Genomic DNA, 21,006 nt, shown 5'->3' with positions numbered 1-21,006 from the left:
GTGGCCAAGGCCCACTCACCCAGGCCTTTTTGGTAGCCATCCTGTATCCAGCATGCAGATGCAACCCTACAAATGTGACCGTGTTGAATACTACATTGAAAGTATATTTTTACATTTCCCCAGAATATTTTTTTTTATTACCAGTGAGAAAAACAGCTCCCAGGCATTTTGTGAAATAATGTTGCAAAATTTTATTGGTTCAGTCCCCTTTTATTAAAATTTTGATTTAAAGGGGTTTATAGTACAAATCCCTTTAAATCTAGCATAAAAGTACATTTCAAAATGAAAAGTGACTTTGAAAGAGAATTTCAGAATCATCTGAAGCCATCTGAAAAAAATGACTTGTGACATCTTGAAAAGAAGGTATTTCTACTTTTTTCTCCTAAATATAGGACTATTGTAGCTAATAGTTTCAGGCAGAAAAAACCTTGACTCTGAATGACATCGAGGTATCCTCTGTTCCTGACAGAGGACTAAAATATTTTTTCCTTGCTGCCTTTAGGTGCATGAATTTACATACATCATATGCTGTACTACACTGGGTTTATAAGGCTGATAAAAATGATGTATGAGGGTCACATTACATTTTGAAAAGGCTGCATGTGGAAAAAAAAAAGCACACAGGAGGAGAAGGAGACAAAAAGGAAGTCATTATCTGTGAATACAGGCCCGGATTTGGCAAACAAAGCTCAGCCCAGAAAAAGCATGTACTGCTGCCCTATACAGAAGCATGTGGCTTAATGGGGCTCATGTGGGCATTAGGCTGGCTTGGCAAGGAATGCCGCCAGAAGATTGAAACTGGAGCAAAACAGGAGACAGATAAAAATCAACTTCAAAAGTGCAGTTGAAAGAAATACTAAAGAAAGAAGTGTTTGTTGCATACAGAACTAAAACCTAGCACCGGGGAAGTGGTCCCTTTTATCGCTGGTACACGTCACTCTACACTCACAAGTGTTTCAGAGGGCTCGAAAAACCCCAGAATCGCACATAAAAGTCAAATATTCCATCCCGAGTGAGGAACAAAAAAGTAATGAATTAACTTAGTTTGCTACCAGATATTCATTCAGCTATTACACAGGTTTTCCTCACTGCTGGGCTGGGATGTGCCAGCTGGAGTACCTGATCTCACATCCAGCGGGGATGTCCATCCCTTCCCAGCCCTCCGAGCGGTCCCCACGAGCTCCCTGAGGGACAGCCTGGAGTCAGTGGTTCTCTTTGAGAGCCCTCTCGGCGGGACCCTGGCTTTGACTGTTTGCATCTGTGCCTGTGTGGGTGTGAGACAGAACACGCGGGGTTCCCAACGCCGTGAGGTGGGATGCTGTCCAGCGCTCCCCTGACAATTTCTGGGCTGGGAACAATGGTGCTTTATGCGTGCAAGGGCTGACACAGGACACGGGGAGAGGCAGCCAGGAGGAGAGCAGCTGCAGCTCCTGCTGTCCAGCCCAATTCCTTCCTCTCTGCTCTGCAGCCCAGTGCAGGCAAATGGAGCTCCCAGGGCACCCCTAGGGCTGGGTGGGCTTTGCTCGTGCCCCTTGCCGACAGAATGGGAAGGACAGGGCTGCGTGTGTGTATGCCCTCCCATATACTGGCATTCACTGCATCCCATTTTCTCCCTGCCACCTTGTGCTGTTGGGATGGCAGCAGAGGGAGGTGATTTGCGAGCACACGAGACTCCGAACGCCCTGCAGTGTTCTAGCACTGTGCCCTCTTGCCTCTGCTTTGCTGGCTATAACCGGCGAGTGACAGCTGCATTTAAATGTAAATCAATAGGGCTTTTCTTTAAGACGGTCGCAGCTGGCATGTTTTTCTCCTCTAGGCTTTTTCTGGCATTAAAAAAAAAAAAAAAAAAAAAAAAGTGTCACTACCTGAGAACTAATGAGTTTCTCCAATCCCATCTTTCCAGGAGGAAGAGGACGTGCTAAAGGGACACATCCCAGCAAAACCTTCACGAAGGTCTCGTTCTCCTTCCTGACGCACGACTCCAGTGGAACTTCATGCTAAACATGAAGATTCAACTTCTCTCGTTCTTTTATATCATTTGTGTGTTTTGGCTGCTCTGAAAACCTTAGAAACTGCAATCAAAGGTGTTGCAAAATCTGTCTGTTCTTCCCTGCCTCAGTGGGAGCGTGCAAGAAGGAACACGACCGCCTGCCCTCACGACCGCAGCGCTGCCTGGCAGGTGGAGACTTGTGGCCTCACCTCCATCTCCCAGGCTCTTGTGTGGCTCAGGCTCCAGACTGAGGCGTTTCTCCTTCTCTTCTGAGAAGTGTAACAGCTACCACAGGAGCTGGGGAAAGCGGCTTCTGTGGAAAGATGCTGATGACTCATTTTTTGGGAGTATTACCTAGCTAGCCTGCCTTTCACAGCCCTGAGCATCTCTGGATCTGACTCCTCTGGCCACACTTCCTCAAAGTTGCTCCAAGGTTGCTCTGGCTGGGCTCTCTGAGGCAGGGCATGGCTGAACCTGTCTCTCTGGTTTGGAACAAGGGAAGACAGGGCAAGGTACAGGAAACACAGCAAGCTCAGGCATAGATGGCAAAGAATAAATAAACAGGGAGGTGTGAAGTCTGTCTTGGTATGAAAAAAATCCCAAAGAGTAACCCTCATAAACATGGTGGTAAACCCACATTTACTCAGGTGTCACTTAACTGTCACCATTTCACTCCTTCTTACACAAAATCCTTCTTTCTTTTTTTCCTATATATAGCCAGCATATCAGCAGCTCTCAGCTGCAATTCCCTGAAGTCAGTGTGGGCTGCCGGGGGCAGGTCTCAGGATGGAGGGAATTGAGCGCCACTGATTCAATTAGCCTCCTGTGACTCATGGCTCAGAGAAGTGCCAGGAATTGATGGGCTTGGGAAAGTACTTATTTTTTTTCTAATCAGGAAAGAGCAAATCCCAGGAAGTCCAGCAGAGCATATGAACATCAAAGAATCCAAGACAGCCAGGCCAGCCACATCCCAGCACTGTGGAGGCGAGGCCAAGCTGCCTAGCAGGACGCAGTGGAACCAAGAAAACCTCATGTTATTTTCAACATCTGCATAATCCAGTAAGACAATAAATTATTTGTCACCTAGTTGCGGGGAGATGATTTGAAGGTTGAGGTCTGCAAAGTTGCTGGCAAGCTTACAGCTTTCCAATTTGCTTTTTTTTTTTAAGGATGTGGCTTCAAATATTGAAGGAACACGTAGAAAACAAAAGCATCTGAATAAATACAGCTCTTATTTTTCTTATTTTAATACAACTGTTTTGTTTTGCAAGTCATAGAGGAGCCATCAATTACTTGTCTGTTGTCAGTGTAATGTTTAGTTGAATTGCAGCAGATTTTATTATTTCCAGGCTAAGGATATTCTTTTCTTTGCCTATCAACAAACACCTCTCTAATTGCAACAGAAGCTATGGGCCTTGTATTCCTGCTGCAGAAGACAAGATAATGAAGAAGTCATTATCAGAAATTATAATTTTTGTAGCTACAGCTATTCTCTTATAATTAGGTTCACCACTTTCTGTAGTTCCCCCAGAGAAGCAAAATCAACTGTTGTAGGCCTGAGAAAGAAGGAAGGGAACAAATCACAGTAAGACTGATTTATAGAGATGAGTAACATAGAAAAATAAATACTGCCAGGGTATTTTACAGAGCCAGAAGTTTTGATGTGGTGGTGATGATGAATTTCTTCCTAAGTGTTTTAGCTGAGGTCAAAGGTAGGACAGAAGATATTAAGTCAGCACAAAAAAGTAAGCTCCCAAGTGGTCTGCCCCACTCTTTGGCTTCATTGTGTGCATTAATTGGTTTAGAAGGTGACAGCTGGAGAGAAGTCAGAATCTACGACTACAGTAACGGTCAAAATAGTAAAGACACCACCAGCAACAAGTTCACCAGCAGTGCTGTAATTTCAGAACATTCATTCATTTTCCCCAGGTATTCCAACAACTTGTTTTGAGATCATTAAGAGGCAAATCTTAGGTTATCTTTGGTAATTAATGAATCTGAGGAAAAAAGTAAATACAATAAACCCAACAGACTGGAACAGCAAAGCTGTCTCCATCGAGAAAGAGAACAGCAGCTGAGAAGGTAAAAAGTGTTCATTCCCCTTTGGTTTAAATTAACTTTTTTCCAGTTAAAAATTAGAATATGATCCTGTTTTTCTGTGTCCTCATAAAGATTCCAGAGTAATTAGCACTGTGAAAAGGAGACCTGTCAATCTTGAGAGAATTTCTGTTTCAAATAACTGCAGTATGAAATTGGTGAGCATAAAAACCAGCTGTCACCGACAATGGAGGTGAGAGCAGTTCTGTTCAGCTTGGTCCTCTTCAATAGCACTGGTGTAAAAATGACACCCAGGGTGAGCCAGGCAGTTTTCCCCCTCATCTTCCCCTCTCTATCAGATCCAGAAACCTCCACCTGCATTCCTGCTTTTACAACTGCTATTTCCCCAATAGACACACTCTTTGTCACAGTCTATTGCTGACAGGCCTCACTTGTGGGTACTTTCATTAGCATCAGGACAAACATAGATCAAATATCTGTCAGTCCAAACCCAACTTTAAAGTTGATTTTAGTTGCAGCAGTTGCAGCTATTAAATTATTCTTATGTACTTGACAAAAATTAGCAGTACATTTTGGTGTCTGCAGCTGTATTTTTAGCTGTCATGAAGACCAGCAGGTTTATGAATGGAAAACATTAATAAAACAGGTTGGGTTTGACCTCATTCGGAAGCCAGAATGGGCCCTTGCTGTCTCTGCTGCTTGATTTGTTGCACACTCAGTCACAAGCTCAAGTCCGAGTCCTTGGATGACTCCAAACACAGCGGTTTGACAAATTTGGATCTCTCACACGTGACACGAGTAAATGAGACAATGAGACAGCTACATGTGCACGGATGGAAAGGCACTGCAGTGCTGATGGTGCTGAAGGGCACAGGAGAGATCAGCGCACAGTGGGTTGTGCAGCGCGCGCTGCCGGGCCGTCCATCAGCCACCGTGGCCACACCAAAGAGGGGACACACAGAGGCTTTGATGGGCTGCCAGCAGCCGAGTGGGGCACTCTCCACCCAGCAGAGGTGGAATCTGGCATCTCACATCATCCTGGTGCCATATCAGGTTCTGACTACTGGCCTGCTACTGTTTATTATGTCGGACAAACAGAAGCCAGGAGTGTAAACCGAGAGAGTGGCGTAAGGCTGAGACATGAGTGGAAGCAAATATTCTTCAAAAGGCTCTTAGACATTGCTAGATTTATTAACTTACTACTTAAGTTTTCCTGCCAGAATAATATTTGTCTAAAAAGGATTGTTCTTTAAGCTACTGAATGAATGCAGCATGGCAATATTGGTTTTGAAAAGACTTTTGAAGAGCAGCCCACTACTTTTTCAGTTGTGCTGCCATGGCTTTCCTGTTTATTTTCTGCCGCCAGGCTGCACTCGATCTGTTTGGTTTGGGTGGTTCAGCTTTATGGCATAATAATTAGTATTGCTTGCTAACAAAACACATTATTAGGAGGAAGTGGGATCAAAAGGATGATGCGAAATTAGTAGCCTGGAGAACAGCGTCATCTTCCTTGCAGAGGAGATAACAGAGCCTGATCACATCACCTCTATGACCACCGTGCCCACATCTGATTTTTCTGCTTAACTTTTCACTGAAGACTCCTCAGAGACAATGAGTAATGCTTGAAATGGGCCCCAGCTTCAGCTGGAGTTTTCTGAATGTCTCTGCTCTTAATGCAACCCTGAGAGCATCCTTGTCCCAGTTTTAAAGGTGGACAGCAGAGTCACAGCTCAGAAGTCACACAAAGGCAGGACTAAAAGTTCTGAAGTACAAAGAATAATAAATTAAATTATATGACTGCTTGGCCCAGAAGCTGTTAATTAAGATGAGGCTATGCAGACTGTTTAACAAATTTAGGTATGTGGGAAATAAATCAAAAGGAACAAGATGATTAAGCCTGAAGGAGCTCAGCAATCTGGAAGAGCAGAGGAAATAATCAGACCTGTACTGAAGGTGTGTGCTCTTGAAGGTAAAAGGAAATAATAAAAAGGCTCTTCTGGTTATCCTTAAAGAATGTTTTTAAGATTTCAATCAAACAAGCTAGAAAAGGGGGGAAAAAAAGCCACAAACAACAAGAAAAGCCATTGTAGACTTAAAAAAAAAAAAAAAATAAGGAAAGCCCATAGAATTGCTGGAATTCAAGTTAAAGTGCAGTGACAGGAGCCTTAAATTCTCTAGAAACCACTAAAATTCTTTCAGTATGATCTAGGAAGGAGAAAATTTCCTTTACAAGTGGAACAAAGATTCATTTCCTGAAGGAAGGAGACCTTATAACACACAAGGAGAATTAGAGTGGCTCCAAAGAACAGAAATCATGCATTTCTGCTTGTGATAACAAAGCAGAGCAGTACACTGAATATCAACCAATGCTTTTCATGAGGTTAAAAATTTTTTGCAATGTCATTCTGTCTCAGAAGAAATTTGGAAGCAACGCATTATTTGTACTATTGTTCAGTTTTTCAAGGTATTATTAAAATCATGAAAAAGAATTGTCATGTGTTAGATCTACATATGTATGAACAAAAGAATGAGATGGAAAGAAAGGTAACATTTTTAACTTGTGCCAAGTACTGCCAGCAAAAATAGAGCATCCTTGAGACTCTAATTACTAAATTATTCTAAATTCCAAATAATTTTGATATGGATGCAGAATAACTTGTGAAGCCACATTTAAAAAGAAAGTCTAACAAAAATAAACCAGCAGAGCCAGATAAACCTCAAGGTACCTGAAGGAGTGCTGGGGGTTGCAAAACTTAACCTGCCCAGGCTGATGGCTCTGGGTCTCCTCCCTCCAGGCTGCTCCTCCAGATCCTCTGTGGGCTGTAGTCAGTGGGAGTCTCACACATGGCAGTGCACCACAGGCATCTGTGATTTCATGATGTGTTTGTATGATTGAAAACACAGATATTTCAGCCTTTACTTGAATGCCATCATCTTATTTAGGCTTTACAGAAAACACCTAATAGCACAAATTTAATGCCTAGGTTTTGTTTTCTTTTTTGCTTAAAAATAATATATAATTCGGTGGTTTCTTCAAATTTTCCTTCCAACCTTCTTTTGGACATATTTAGCCCCTATTTTACCATCCGCTGACTAGTGTAGTGTATATAATAGGAGCTGGCAGATTTTTGACTGACATTTGCCAACTGAATTCAGTCTTTCACAGCAGGAAGAGTGTTGGTACTTTTGGAACTGGCAAAGGACAGCAGGTAAGATGCGGGGACTGCCAGCAGAAGGGTTTCCTGCCAGACAGAGCAAGGGAAAGGAAGGGAATGAAGAGAATCATGTTTGCTAGCAATGATCCTTCTGTTTCCAACACTGGATAAACTGGACCACAGTCTTCAAACCTTCATAAGGTCAGTGCCAGGGTCAGCGGTGTGGCTGAGAGACTGATCTCCTTCACCCTCATCCCACCCAGCATCTTTTTTCCTCGGCATCTGCAACCAGAGAATCACTAAGGTCTGAAAAGACCTCTAAGACCATCCCGTCCAGATGTTGTTTGCTCACAAATTCTACAGCAGCAGAGCACAGGCAGAGAATCTAAGAGCTTGGAGCTCTTCCTGTTTGCTACAGTGAGGATCCATGGATGGCATGAGTTAGTTTTATACTCTTTGGTTATAATACAGTGAGATATTATTCACTTTGTAGGTAACATCTGGGCCTCCAGTAAAATCTGTCAATTGTCATAGATTCACATGCTCACAAGGTGGCTGGTTTGCTTCCCTCCTGGAGACTGCTGCCTCATCCAAGGTCACTGCAGCTCCCTCAAAACATCTCCTCTGCCTACTTAATTATATCGGTTTTTACCCTCTTTTCAGAAAGCAGTTGCTCCATTGTGGCTCTTTGGCTTCACAGGGAAGCAACACTTCAATAATGGATGAGTCCCAAGATAAAAAGCACGAAGGGTTTTTATTTCTGACCGTAAATTCAGGCAGCTATGCAAATCTCAACTCAGAAGAACATTTATCATTTCATTGCATTTCAATGCAACAATGGTTCTGGTAGTAGAATTCCTCAGATGTGAAAAGCCACATAGTAACAATAACTTTCTGTTATGATTTTCCTTAATGGAAAGCTGAAGCAAAGGGCTTTTCTAACCTCTACATATCTGTATCTGTTTATTTAGAGCTTAACTCTAAACAGAAGAGAAACTGCAAATCAGAAAAACCCCCTATGATACTAACCCATACATACACTACTCAACTGAATGAAGACAAATATTTAATTTGAAAAGGATTCCTTCCTAAAATTGATGCATTGGAGGATAGAAATTCCAACACGCTGCCTTTGCTGTCCAGAATTCAGGTTGGGTAATGAGCACCAAGGTGTTGACAAAGGCACTGATAACCTCCCTGAGAAGTTTTACACTGTTAGAGTATTGTGATAGTTGTTCCAGGTTTCTCCAGAGACCAAATGGCGTATCAAAAACAGAGCCAGCAGGAAAAGAAAGCCACTCGAGGTAGCATGAAGTCTGTGTGGTGTTTTCTTCAGAAAGTAAGCATTTCTGCAAACAACGGGAATAAAATAAACACGCAACTTCCAGGCACTTGAGATTGCTTTGTGGAGCCTAAAAAAGCTTGCTTGAGGGAAGCACCTTGTGCTGCAGACAAAAGAGTTAATTCATCAAAGCTATGGGAAGAACTCTCTTCCCCCAAAGAAAAGATTTAATGGCCCCTATAAAGAGAGACATATTGTGATGCTGTAACCTGATTAGAGGAAAGAGGGTCTTTGTGTCTTTTAGCCTCACAGGAAAACAAGGTGTTCTGCAATAAATAGGAAACCTTTTTCTAAAGCTTTATGGTTTTCTGTGCTATGCCACAAAGTACCCTATATACTACTTACCTCAAAAATCCACAATTAAAGTGAAGTGATTCTCCTCTTTTCAGAAGTCAGGCTGGCTGGGAGAGTGGGTCTAGGAAAGAGAAAGCCAAGAGGCTGCTGCTTTGAAGCAAGCAAATGCGATACTCTCATTTTAGAATAATTGCTGTATGTTTGGGGCACAAGGAGATAGATGGGAATGAACCTTGCAGCAGGATGAGTGCCTTCAGGTCAGCCCACAAAAAGCCCTTTTGTGAGCACACAGGGGCAGGGATGACTGCTCAGAGTCACTGAGATGGGCCCCTTACTTTCTGGAGGAGATTACTGAAAGTAAACACGCAACCAAAGCAGAATAAAGGAGGAAATAAAGGAGGTGAGCCAGGCTTGCCATTCTTATGAACTCAAAAATAATCATAGAATGGGTTGGACTGAAAAAAACCTTGAAGATCACTTACTTCCAACCCCTCTGCCATGGGCAGGGCCACCTTCACTAGACCAGGTTGCTCAGAGCCCCATCCAACCTGGCCTTGGAAGCTGCCAGGGCTGGGGCAGCCAGAGCTTCTCTGGGCAGCCTGTGCCAGGGCCTCACCATCCTCACAGTAAAGAATTTACCCCTGATATCTAATCTAAACCTACTCACTTTCAGAGAAGGCAAGGGCCATTCAGTGGACAGGGGTTTTGTGTTTGCCATGTTTTAAGGAAAATGCACATTCAGTTAGTAAATGCTAGAAGTAGCCCTGAGACATTTTGAGAAATTTAGCGTGACATTAAAAAATAGCATTTATTTTTATCAAAATAAAAATCAAAACTTAAAAACCAAAAACAAACATCCCCTTACCTAAGAAAATCAGTACAGAAGGGAGCTGTTGCATTTAAGAGTGCATACCTAGGAAAAAAATTGTCCTTTGGGAGAGCAGTTCAAGCAAGCAGCCTGTGTAATGTAGGATTCTTAACTTCCTCCTCTAATGCAGTTCCTACCAACCACTTTTAAAGAAAATTAGAGCTGATGGACTATTATGTTTAGTCTGTATGACTCCTGGGAGCCAATTTGTGTTATACTATCCAATCTCCTTTACAATTGCGGACGGCAGCAACGCTGTACCTGGTAGCTGCCTGCTGCTTAAATGGAGGCAGGTGAGATCTGCTAGAGATCTGGTTTGATTTCATAAAGAGGAGGTATATTTGCCTGAAAGAAAAGAATTCCCCACATCCCACCTTTTTCAATTGCTTTTAGGTTAAGAGGGAAAATAGGAGGCTGTAAGGAAAGAGCTGAAAATCTGGGACAACGCTCGGCTAAGCCATGGTTTGCAGGAACTTACACAGCAGCAGCTCCGAGTTTCCCTGTGGAAGGCTTTCCTATATAAGTATTTGAACACCAGCTCTGGGCTGAGCAGGTGACTTGAGAGGGTGGGGACAGAAAGAGCAGGAGCCAGGGCGTGGTGTTGGAGGGACCTCGATGCTCCTCCTTTGCAGGTGGCTTAAGGGTGAGAAAACTTGGAGGACACCTTTAGCTTGTGGGTGGGGGCTCTTAAAAATACAAGTTGTCCCTATCGATGCTTTTTCCCCAAGCACTGCCTAAGGGTGGCACATGATCCAGGATAAACAGGGGAATGTTTATAAACATGTGAATCCCTGCTCCTTGCTGCCAGAACCCAGCTCTGTGCACAGGGGAAGGTCAGGGAGCCCTGGGACGAGAAAGGCTGACTCAAAATTCCTCGTGGAGGTTTCCATTTGGAAACTCACTTTGGATTTGGCAGAAGAAGAGTGTCCTTTAGGTCAATTAGACTTTCCCTTAGTGATGAACAAAGCAGAAATGCACTAAATACCTTTTCTGGTGAAATTTCTAGCAGTAAAGTGGTCGTTCAGAGGACAGGCTTGCCTGCTGGTATGACAATATGACCCTGCCTGCATTTGCAGAGGTGGATTTTTTCTACCACCAAGATATCTAAGCTAGCAATCCACCTATTTCCAGCTGGTGAGGGGGAAGGGGAAAGAACAAGGTTTGGGAGACAGGTAGCTTCTGCTAAATTTTAAGTTCTTGAAATGGTGTAATAACTGTGTGATTCATGAGGATGAGTAAAGGGGTTCAATGGATTGAGATGCCTGCCATGAATATTTGTGTCTGATAATCCTTTCTAACAGACCCCACTAAACCTCTGGATATGACTATAAACACAAATACTAAAGTTATGTATTATCTACTTATGCTGCATGAGATTTGTCAAGTATTCCAGCATGTTCATGTACATACTATAAATAAGTAATACAAAAAAAAACCCCTCAAACTCGTGCCATCCTCATTCAGTCTCTCCAAAGCATATTCAGGGGAAGCAGATAGCAAGCAGTAAGGGAATTTGGGGTAATACCAGAAGGGAATAGATTGAAGAAAATGAGGTCGTTGAACAGTACCTAGTAAAATGGATGCTGATTGTTTCGTGAGTGCTCTCCACAGATAACGAACAAAGAAATTTTGACACAAAGTTAATTACAAAAAAACAGGTCTGCACTCTAATGGCTAATTACTACCCGTGTAGGCTGACAAATGGCAAAGCCTCCCAGTTTCACTATCAATAAGCTGCATCCAAGATCCTGAATTATGATAGCAGCTAGAGAATGAAGCACATGCAAACACCTTATCACTTTGAGAAACCCTCTCTTCACCCAGATTTAGCTGGTTAATTTTGCCCTTGTGCCTAATCTACCCACTCATCCCCACATCAACAGGCAGCTCATTAATCACATCTCCTGCTTTGTTTTCTTTTCATTTGATATCACAGCAGGTCATTTTTCTCAGCGAAATAATCTGAGTAAACAAGAATATTTCCTGGGCTGGAAATCTCTGCCCTTGGAAGGGGCTTCTGTCAAGAACATCAGATGTAAAACAAACCCAAAAAATGGGGGTGGGAATGGATGAGCATGGAACCTCCTGCTCACGTGGAAGTGCCCTTGCTTGGGAATGCAGAAGGAGTTGCAAAATGCTCACCATAAATAGTCATAAATATTTATTCCAGAGCTAAGGTAAGGATCACCTTCCTTAAATACATTGTTGGGTGTGTGAATGTAAAACCAATAAAGCATTTACTCTCAAGGAAAGGTAATGTTTCCCATTTTAGGCTCTGCATCTCTTCTTGGCAGTCAAAGGAGTCAGAAGATCAGCTGCCCTTGCTGTTGTGTTGCCTTAAGAAATCCTTGATAATACTACAAATGTATGAACTACAGCAAAAAGGACAAATTGCTGTGAGTACCATCAGGATCATCTCTTTTCCTCTGTAAATACTGTTTCTTATTTACTCTCTCACCTGTTCCTTCTGCTTACCAGACACAATCAACAAATACACATTGTGCACAGTGAGACTGAGGAGATGAAGCACAAGACGTAAACCAACCCATATTAATCCACTCTGCTTTGGTCACACAAGTACCTCAGACACATGTGTCCTCCAAAATGTAAAAATCCCATCCCAGCTGGCTCACTGAAGGTCATTGCCACATCCTTCACCAGCTGAGACTGGTGTATAAGCTACTTGACACCTCTGGAAACTGTCAGCAGGCAGAAAGGGCAGCTCCTATCAGGCACTTCTGACACACAGCAACAATCCTAATCTAACAGCTCATGGCTGCATCTTGGATTAAACTGTGAGAAACATTTCTCCCCTGCTTAGGCAATGCAGGCATTGTAACTGGCCCTTAAAGCTCTGTAAATGGGCATCACAGCCCTTCTCAGTGGTAGAAACCAACAATTTTCCCTCCAGTTTAGGAATTCCCCATGTTCAGTATAGCACTTAGACTGAGGGAGATTTTTTTTTTTTGCTCTGAGCAGCATTAGCTGCTTGAAATCCCACTTTTGCTCTGGCTTGCAAAAATTTGATTTTGTTTAATTGGAGGGAAATGCTGGGCAATGAAAGGAGGAGAAAGAAAAAGACTGCTCTAATAATTTCTGGGTAATTAAACTGGCATGGTGAAGAACTGAAGCACAAGGCAGGTGAGGGCCAATTCTAACTCTGAACCATTACCAAAACCTATTTTCCACAGCGGCAGGAAGTCAGTGATGTAAGTGGAATTTCCTACAGCCTAAGAAAGAGGATAATGTAGGTTGGCATGTGAATATCTGGAATTGCCTCAACAGTAAACAAGAACTTTCTTAGATTTAGCCATGGATTTATAAGTAGGATCCTTATCCATTTTTTTAAATGTTTTTCCTATTATAAGTAGAGCTATTATGTTATCTTGGAAGCAATAAAGACTTTTATGTCACATTTTGGTTTACAATAGCCATTAATGTTGCTATTTGATCTGGTTGGAACTCAGCATGTTGATTTTGTAAAGGCTTTTGTGAACTAAGACACTGAAGCAGCAAGGCAAAAAGAAGCCACAGCATTTTTACTTATTAAGTACAATACATTCTATGTCTCTTTTAGCATCTAAAAGTGTCCTGGTCTGGCTTCCATCAGAGTAGTCTGACAGCCTGAATTTTTTACCCTGTATTTCCATCGTGCATTGTATACACACATCTCAAAATATCAGAGTTTTGTATGGTGTCTGAGGGCATTAAACCCCACAATATTCAAAATGTGTACCACAGCCCAAGTGTTTTATATATGAAATTTATATAGGCTTTAATGCTATCAGACATCTCTCCTTGGGAATGGCTATGACATATGGAGGAAAATTCATTTTGGAAGAAGCAGTAAAGCATTCAGAAGGAAAATGTGTTAAAAACAGAAGGAGGGTGGGCTTTTTTAAACACCACAATTTAAAACCTCTTCTCCAGCCACATTGAAAAAAACCCAGCAAAGTCACAAGCTTAATTGCCATGGCTCCATTTTGCACAGACTGCATTTATATATAACTGTTGTGATTGCTGCCTGATGATGAATTAGGCTTTGCTAAAGCTATGCTTCTTTATTTTTTTCATATTTTTTTAGCCTAGCAGCTGCCTCTGCAAGTTCTCCTCATGCTGACTGCCTTGCTCTGTGCCTGTAGCCCATCAGCCAGTGAAACCCTGATGCTGGGTGAAGTCTCTGCAATGTTAAGCAAACAAACCCCCTGTCCCACAGTGGTTTTATACCTTAATGTTTTCATCACTAGAATGTTCTGGACTTGCACCCCAGAGGAAATGATGACTTCCAAGGGCTGGAATTGAAATGGTCATTTGTATTTTGAGGGAGAGAAAGCAGCTCCAAAAAACATCCCCTGACTCTCAAGTGCCAAGAAGAAAGATGAATTTTGTGAGATGTTCTATAGCCATCTGGGATGTGGTGCAGCTGATCTTCATCACAGAGAGGTGCTGATGGAGTACAGGGAATGCACTGGACACTGTGTAGTCCAACAGGAGATATTCTATCAAATTCAGCGTGCATCTGCCAAAGGAGAACACTGCAAACATGACCCTGTTTGGGCTTAATGTATCAGCAGGAAAGAAGTGTGAAATCAGTGTGTACCTGACTCTGACATTCCGTGTTTTTCAGTAGTACAGCTGTTCTTTCAGATGGGGAAAACAATATTTGGCCTGTAACTACCTGTATTTCTCTTGCTACCAATTTCCCTCTATCACAACCAACTAGGACCTCTTGCTGCTTCCCACATATGTATCTTATAGATACCACCAACACAAGTCATTAGACTCCTTATGCAAGTGACTTTTCCCCAGCTATTTTTTTAATCTCTCCCTGCATACACACAATGTGCTAGGATACATTCCCAGAAAGAGCCATCAGATGCATCTTGAAAGACCATTTAAGTGCATCAAGTCAAAGTAAGAACTTGCACAAAGTATCTCTTATCTGAGCTCAGGAGTATGGTTTGAATATGCATATGCAAATACCTTGAAAAAATGATACAAGAAGTAGGGTTTGAAGTTTCAGCTTGCCATATCAAGGGTTAGCAAGAACACTTGGTTATGTACCAAGCTGCATTCTGCAAGTTGTTCTTCTGGATGCCGTTCCCTGTTTCATCAAGGATCACCAACAAGCAGTGGCCATAGCCCACATTTAGTATGCCTGACCTCTCATAAGAACATAGTGCTGCACGGATGCATTTCAAAAACCTTACAGCTTTAAAGCAAATTATTGCAGAAATTTAACTGTCCCCAATATAGTTGTTCTCCTCTCCTTTTAAGGGACAAAACTTCAACATAGAGTATCCTAGAATGACAGAAAATAAAGACACAAGCCAACAGCCCACCATTTTGCCTCTCCTCAGAAACATAACACCTATAAAGCATAATTCTCTTTAGCGCCGTGCTGGGGCATTGGCTGCAGATTAGCACAGAAACGGAAGTTCCACCTCTTAAATCACTAAAGTCACTCATTTTAGCACTTAAATTTTCTTTGGAAGTTTCCCAAAGGCAGACCAGCCCTGTAAGCCTCATTCCTTTAAGATGTGGCAAGATCACAGCCTGAGACACGATAGCTGTCACCCTCCTCAGGTGACACACACACTGCAGCACGTGGGAGTGCAGAGGGCCATTCTCTGAATGTCTTTCCTGTTGGTTCAGCCAGGTTTAAAACAAAAGCTGATCTTGGTTTTAAAAGCAGATTCCTTCTCCAATCTGAATGCCATGAACTTCCAGGTTGTTTCCTATGATGCTTTTTTCATAGGACTAATGTGGGAAACCCTGCACCAACTAATCTTAAAGCAAGGGGAGCTGCGAGGAATGAAACTTTACAAGTTCTGGTCAAACCAGGATCTTAACAGGGTTAATGCTCTGTGCTTGACCAGCCTTTAGGGGACTTTTAAATTAAAGTGAGAAAAGAAACCAAAGCTCCAAGTGCAAGACAGGAAACCAGAAAGGGCAGTGTAAATGGAGAAGCTCGTGCTCAGAGCAGAAAAAACTAGGATGAATTTTTTCCGTGGGATAAAGTACAGACGTGCCAGCAATGTCATCATAATGCAAAACAAAGCTCTGGAAGCTTATTGCACTGAAAACAAACAAACCAACAAACACAATGTGCTTTATTTCATAATCTCTGGTATCCTCCTCCTCCGGGGATCAAATCCACATCTGGTATAAGATATAATTTGATTATCACAACTGAACTAAATGAATTTATTGAAATTTTGCATCTGTCCTTTCATGCTCAGGAATGTTTTCAGGGTACATGCTACCCAAGATGTGATACAATCCTCACTAGCACCCCCACCTGGATCACCGCAGGCTGTATGAATTCAGAGCAACAGAGCAAACAAAACCATTTTCTTTATCTTCCAGTGTTTGGCCTTTTTAAGAGACTTTCATAGCACAACTCTTCTATTTGGGGTCTGGCAGGAAAACAACTCTGGGCAGGTGTAAAGGAAGCTTGGACTGGGTCAGGAGAAATATGGCCAAGAAAGGAAATGAGTTCAGTCTGGAAAAGAAATTAGGACAAGGACATAGGGATCAGTAGGCCCAGAAGTGGGGCTGAAGCCGAAAACAAATGGAAGAGGAAACCCAGAAAGGATGCAGCAGAGATGATGGGGGGGTGAAGAGGAAACACACATGTACAGGGAGTAATTAGGTGACCATGGTAATGAAAAGGAAACAAAAAGAATCCAAAACAACATGAGAAAGATGTAAAACTTTTTTTTTTTCCCTCTCAGGCATAAGCTGAAAGCTCTTTTTGCAAAGAAAAGGAATAAACTGCGTCTGAGCCAGACTATCAGAAACTTCCTGCACACATGAAATTTTTATAAAGTTGTCCCCATTTGCTGCCTCTGGTCTGAGGCATTTCATCTTTAGTGACACAAATGTGAGAATCATTTAAATCACACATCACTTACATCACAGAATAGTCTGAGCTGGAAGGCACCCACCAGGATCATCAAGTACAGCTCTTCAGGGAATGGCCCACACAGGGGTCAAACCCAAAACCTTGGTGCTGTCAGCACCATGCTCCAACCAGCTGAGCTGAGCTCATCACACAGGATTTAGACTTACAATCTATTGTTAATAAGCACCTCTAAAACATCAGTTAGATGCTGCTCTCCTGGGTGAAGAACTGAAACATTGCTCCCCAAGCACCTAGAGAAAGGCTTGTTTTTAATTCGAAAATCAGCTTCTTCACTGGAGTATTCTTCATGCTTCTGAGTGGTACATTTGACAGAGAAATACCTCCTTGCAAGAACCATTAGAATGTACTAAAAGTGATCACCTCACAAGCTTTTGTTCGTGAAAATGAGGAGGCAGTGGGGGGAAAAAATGACAATTTAAAAAAGAAAAGACCAGAATTTAAACTCAATTCACAGTTTTATAAAGCAACTTTTAGTTTTTCAAGAGCAAAGATTGTCTTGAGTTTCCAATTTCATCTCAAAATGAGCTTCAAATTGAAGTAAATACAGTCATCCTCCTGGTTCTGATCAATTGTACCCTGGCTCTGATGTGAGACAGAGGTGTATGAAAATCTAAACCAGGCAATTACAAAATGCCTGCAAGGCAGCCTCTGGTTTAGAGGGAGTTCCTGAAGCAAAATACTCATTGCATTGAAACTCTGCTTTTATATATTTTATTTTTTTTAAATCCTTGTTATTGTTGCACTGTTAACAATTTACATAAGGAAGAAGGGGACTGAAAACCTGATCTGAGGCTGAAATGAAGAAAGTCATGTTTGAAGCTGTGCCTTACAGCAAGGAGTTATTTCCAATTTATGATCTTTACATGCCCTGTTGCCTGGTGTCTTTTTGGCCAGAAGAGGATGAAACAGGAAAAGAGAATCTGAATGGAAATGAAGCAATACCATTTGTCGTGTCATGATACAAGACAAAAGTTTACCATGTCAGGAACTCTTGTACCGAGATCATTCCCTTCCCAAATATAAATGTTCTGCCTCAAAATGACAACAGTTAGGAAAAAAAACCCCAAAAACCAACATAATAATACTAAGAGGATCACCAAAATTATTTAATAAGGAAAAGGACTCTATTTTCTCCTGTTCATAATTAATAAACTGTTTCTGGAATAAGCAGTAAATAAACCCACCACAAAGCTGACTTCCAACAAGGAATATTTCAGCTTGGTATTTATGTTTGGTATTTGTAGAAGAAATGAAAACCACAAGCACAGAGGCATTTGGCAAGTGCAAGAAGAGTCGGTCCAGCCACCAGCCATCTCTTTCTGCCCTGCCTGGAGCTGCCTCTCAAGACACAGATTCTAATTACATCAGTTCACAGCCTCACTGGTGAGAGGGGACATGACTGCACTGGGGACAAGAGGCTACACACATTTTTACATGTAGCAGATAGATGTCAATTTAATTTTAGCGATATTGGGGTGCAGCTATGTATTCGTGAGGAGTTCTGCAGCAAAAGCTACAGACAATTTCTAATACAGGTTGTTTTATCAGAATATCTTCCTGATGATTACCTGCCTCCAAAAGTGCTGTTTTACCTTCTCCCTGAACAAGGCTGCCATTATTCCCAGAGAACACTCATAGGAAGTCTGCAGATCATTATCTTGTACCCAGAAGTATTTTGACATTTTATCAGATTAACTGGATATGTCTTCTTGAGGTTTGTTGGGTTTTTTTTTTTAAGTTAGGGCTCTGAGACACAACCATAAATAGGGTAACTTGAGCACCCAGTGGCTCATTCCAGGGTGCAGGGGCTGCAACTTTAAAACAACTTCCCTCTGCTCAGTCCAGTGATAAACTCCAGTAAATAAACCCATTACATAAACATGTAAATAATAATTTTGTAGTTATCCAGCACCATCCTCCCTGAAGTAAGAGCAGTACCAGCAGCAGTGTACCTGAGTAATGGTGGTGTCCAACCTCCTTTGTCCCAGTGAGGTGGCTGACCTGAGCCAGGAGCACTGCACAGCACCTTTAGGAACAGCAGAAACATATAGTTAGGCATTCCATTTTTGCGTTTTTGACAAGAGCAGAAACTCCCCAGGGACCCCTCACAAAGATGATGTGAGTAGCAAGCTGGGAAGAGAGACACAGGCAAAGAGCATCCCTGGAAAGAGCACCTGGGGGACCTGACAGCACTGAGGTCTGAGGTGGAGGTGGCAGCACAGATCCCAGCACAACCCAGGCTTCTCCTGGAGTAAACTGCAAGGTTCAAGAGAACACTGCAGCCTTTAAAAATTACTTGATGCCAGCTATCTCAGACAGCAGGGCTTTCACTGGGCAGATTAAATCCTAGTTGAGTTTTCTATGTGCTTAAGAAAGGAATTTGATGCACCTTCATTGTACGTAAATATACAAAAGGCATAAATAGAAGGCTTGGTTAGTGATGGTGCTAAGCAGAAGCAGAAAACAGTCTTTGGGAAAAATACCTTTTTGGATGGAACTGTATCCACAGATATTTCTGAAACCAGGGACTGAGAAGCTGCCACAGCAGAGCAGACTGCTGGGGCTCGCCCAGAGGTGGGCAGACGCTTTGGGGAAGGGATGTCAGACAGATCAAAATCTGCATGTTGGCTGTCACACACAGACCTACCTAAGAGCAAACCACGTGGCTGAGGCCATGTGTCACACACACATATGGGAACACACAAAAAAGGATGACAGAGCCAAGCTGCCTTACTGAACACACACCGACGCAAGGTGGTGGGGCTGCGCAAAAGAGATGCAGCAGAGCAGAAAAGGGTCCCACAGAAACCCCTGTGTGGCACCAAGGTAGGCCTCTTGGCAGGTTTTTAGAGGCTGCCTGTCAGGGCAAAGACCCTTTGTGTTAATGCAGAACAATTAGCTGGGAAAGGCTGGCTCAGGGACGCAGAAGGTGACAGCTGCTGTGGCAGCCCAGGGGCTGAAGGTGCAGACACAAAGTGGCCTGGCTGCATCCCTGCAGCTCGCCTCAGGGCTTTCAAGGAGGGTTTTGTCTCTTCAGTGCCTCATGTAGAACACTGACATAAAGCCAATTATTGGATGGGGTCTTTTGTCAGCTTTCCTGTATGCTTTCAGGGAAAGAAAGGCAAGAAAACATGATCCAGTTATTAAAATGGTACAATTTTCTGCAGCTTTACTTAGCACAGACCAAATGGCTTTGTTTTCGCTTCCCTTGTGTGGCTTCCCTTGTTAGAGAAACCAATTGGAAATCATTAGTGGAAATATTAGCAGGAAAGCTAATGGGTTTAGCCATTCATATGAATCAGTCACCGGATATTTCACAAACTGCTACCTGGAGCACTGATAATGTAATTTGCAATACTTTATTTGATGTTGTCAGCCCCCTCGGATTTGCAGAAGATGGTGAACAGCAGCAGCTCCAAGCACACTGTCTGGTGAGGGCTGGGCCTCCAGCTCTGCCCTCCTGCACAGGCTGCCCTTCTCCTCTCCCACTAAATGCTGCCAGAGAGAGGATAGGGATAATCACGTCCATGGGGGAGTGAAAGGCTCACTTTGGGCACACTGATGTGTGTTCAAAGCTATCCATCCATCAGAACTAATCAGGGCGAGCAGTGTGCAGCAGGACAGCAGCAGACCAGCAAGCTCAAGGCCAGAGCTTTCTCCAACAGCACCTGGAGACCCACTGGAGCAGCATCCTCCCTTCAATGTTTGGGCACATTGTCACAATTTGCACTGCTAACTTAAGCCACACTTGGATACAAAGGATCCCTGGGCAGGAGAGCAAAGTCTGTGCTGGAATCAATGCCAGGGATGCAGTCCCAGAGTGGTTTGCTGCCCTTTCCTTCTAGAAGACTGCTGAGAAACAGCACCCTCACTATGCACACAGATGTTCAGAGGAAGCCTGTCATAACACCAAAGTGCTGCAGCCTTTCCTAACTTGTTTCCTTAATCCCATGATTAATCTAATCAGATGGGATAAAAGACAGAAGGACTTAAAATATGTGCACTCAATACCTTGTCACTGTTTATCAGGTCTGGGGATGAACATCTGTGGAGGCAGTTTGCTTGCTGCTGGTTTCATTTCAATCCTCTGGGAATTACACCTGGATCTTACCTTCAATGAGATGTTCACATGAGAATAAACAGCTTTGCCAGAAATAAAATTAGACAAACATTTTTCCGGGATGCATTTTTCAGGGAATTCAAACGTTAATCCCAAGCAATTAACTCCTGAGAATTTTAATTCCCCTCCCTGACACACCACCCCATAAAGTGCCTGGTTCCTTCTGAAACCATGAAGGGATGATTTCTCTGAAATGATAGTGACTGGTCTGCTTTTGTGCATATTATTTAATCCATTGCTTTAAATCATGA

The sequence above is a fragment of the Corvus cornix genome, chromosome 4, assembly GCF_000738735.6.
Source record: "Corvus cornix cornix isolate S_Up_H32 chromosome 4, ASM73873v5, whole genome shotgun sequence".
NCBI classification, from domain to species: domain Eukaryota; kingdom Metazoa; phylum Chordata; class Aves; order Passeriformes; family Corvidae; genus Corvus; species Corvus cornix.
This window is presented reverse-complemented; position numbering follows the sequence as displayed.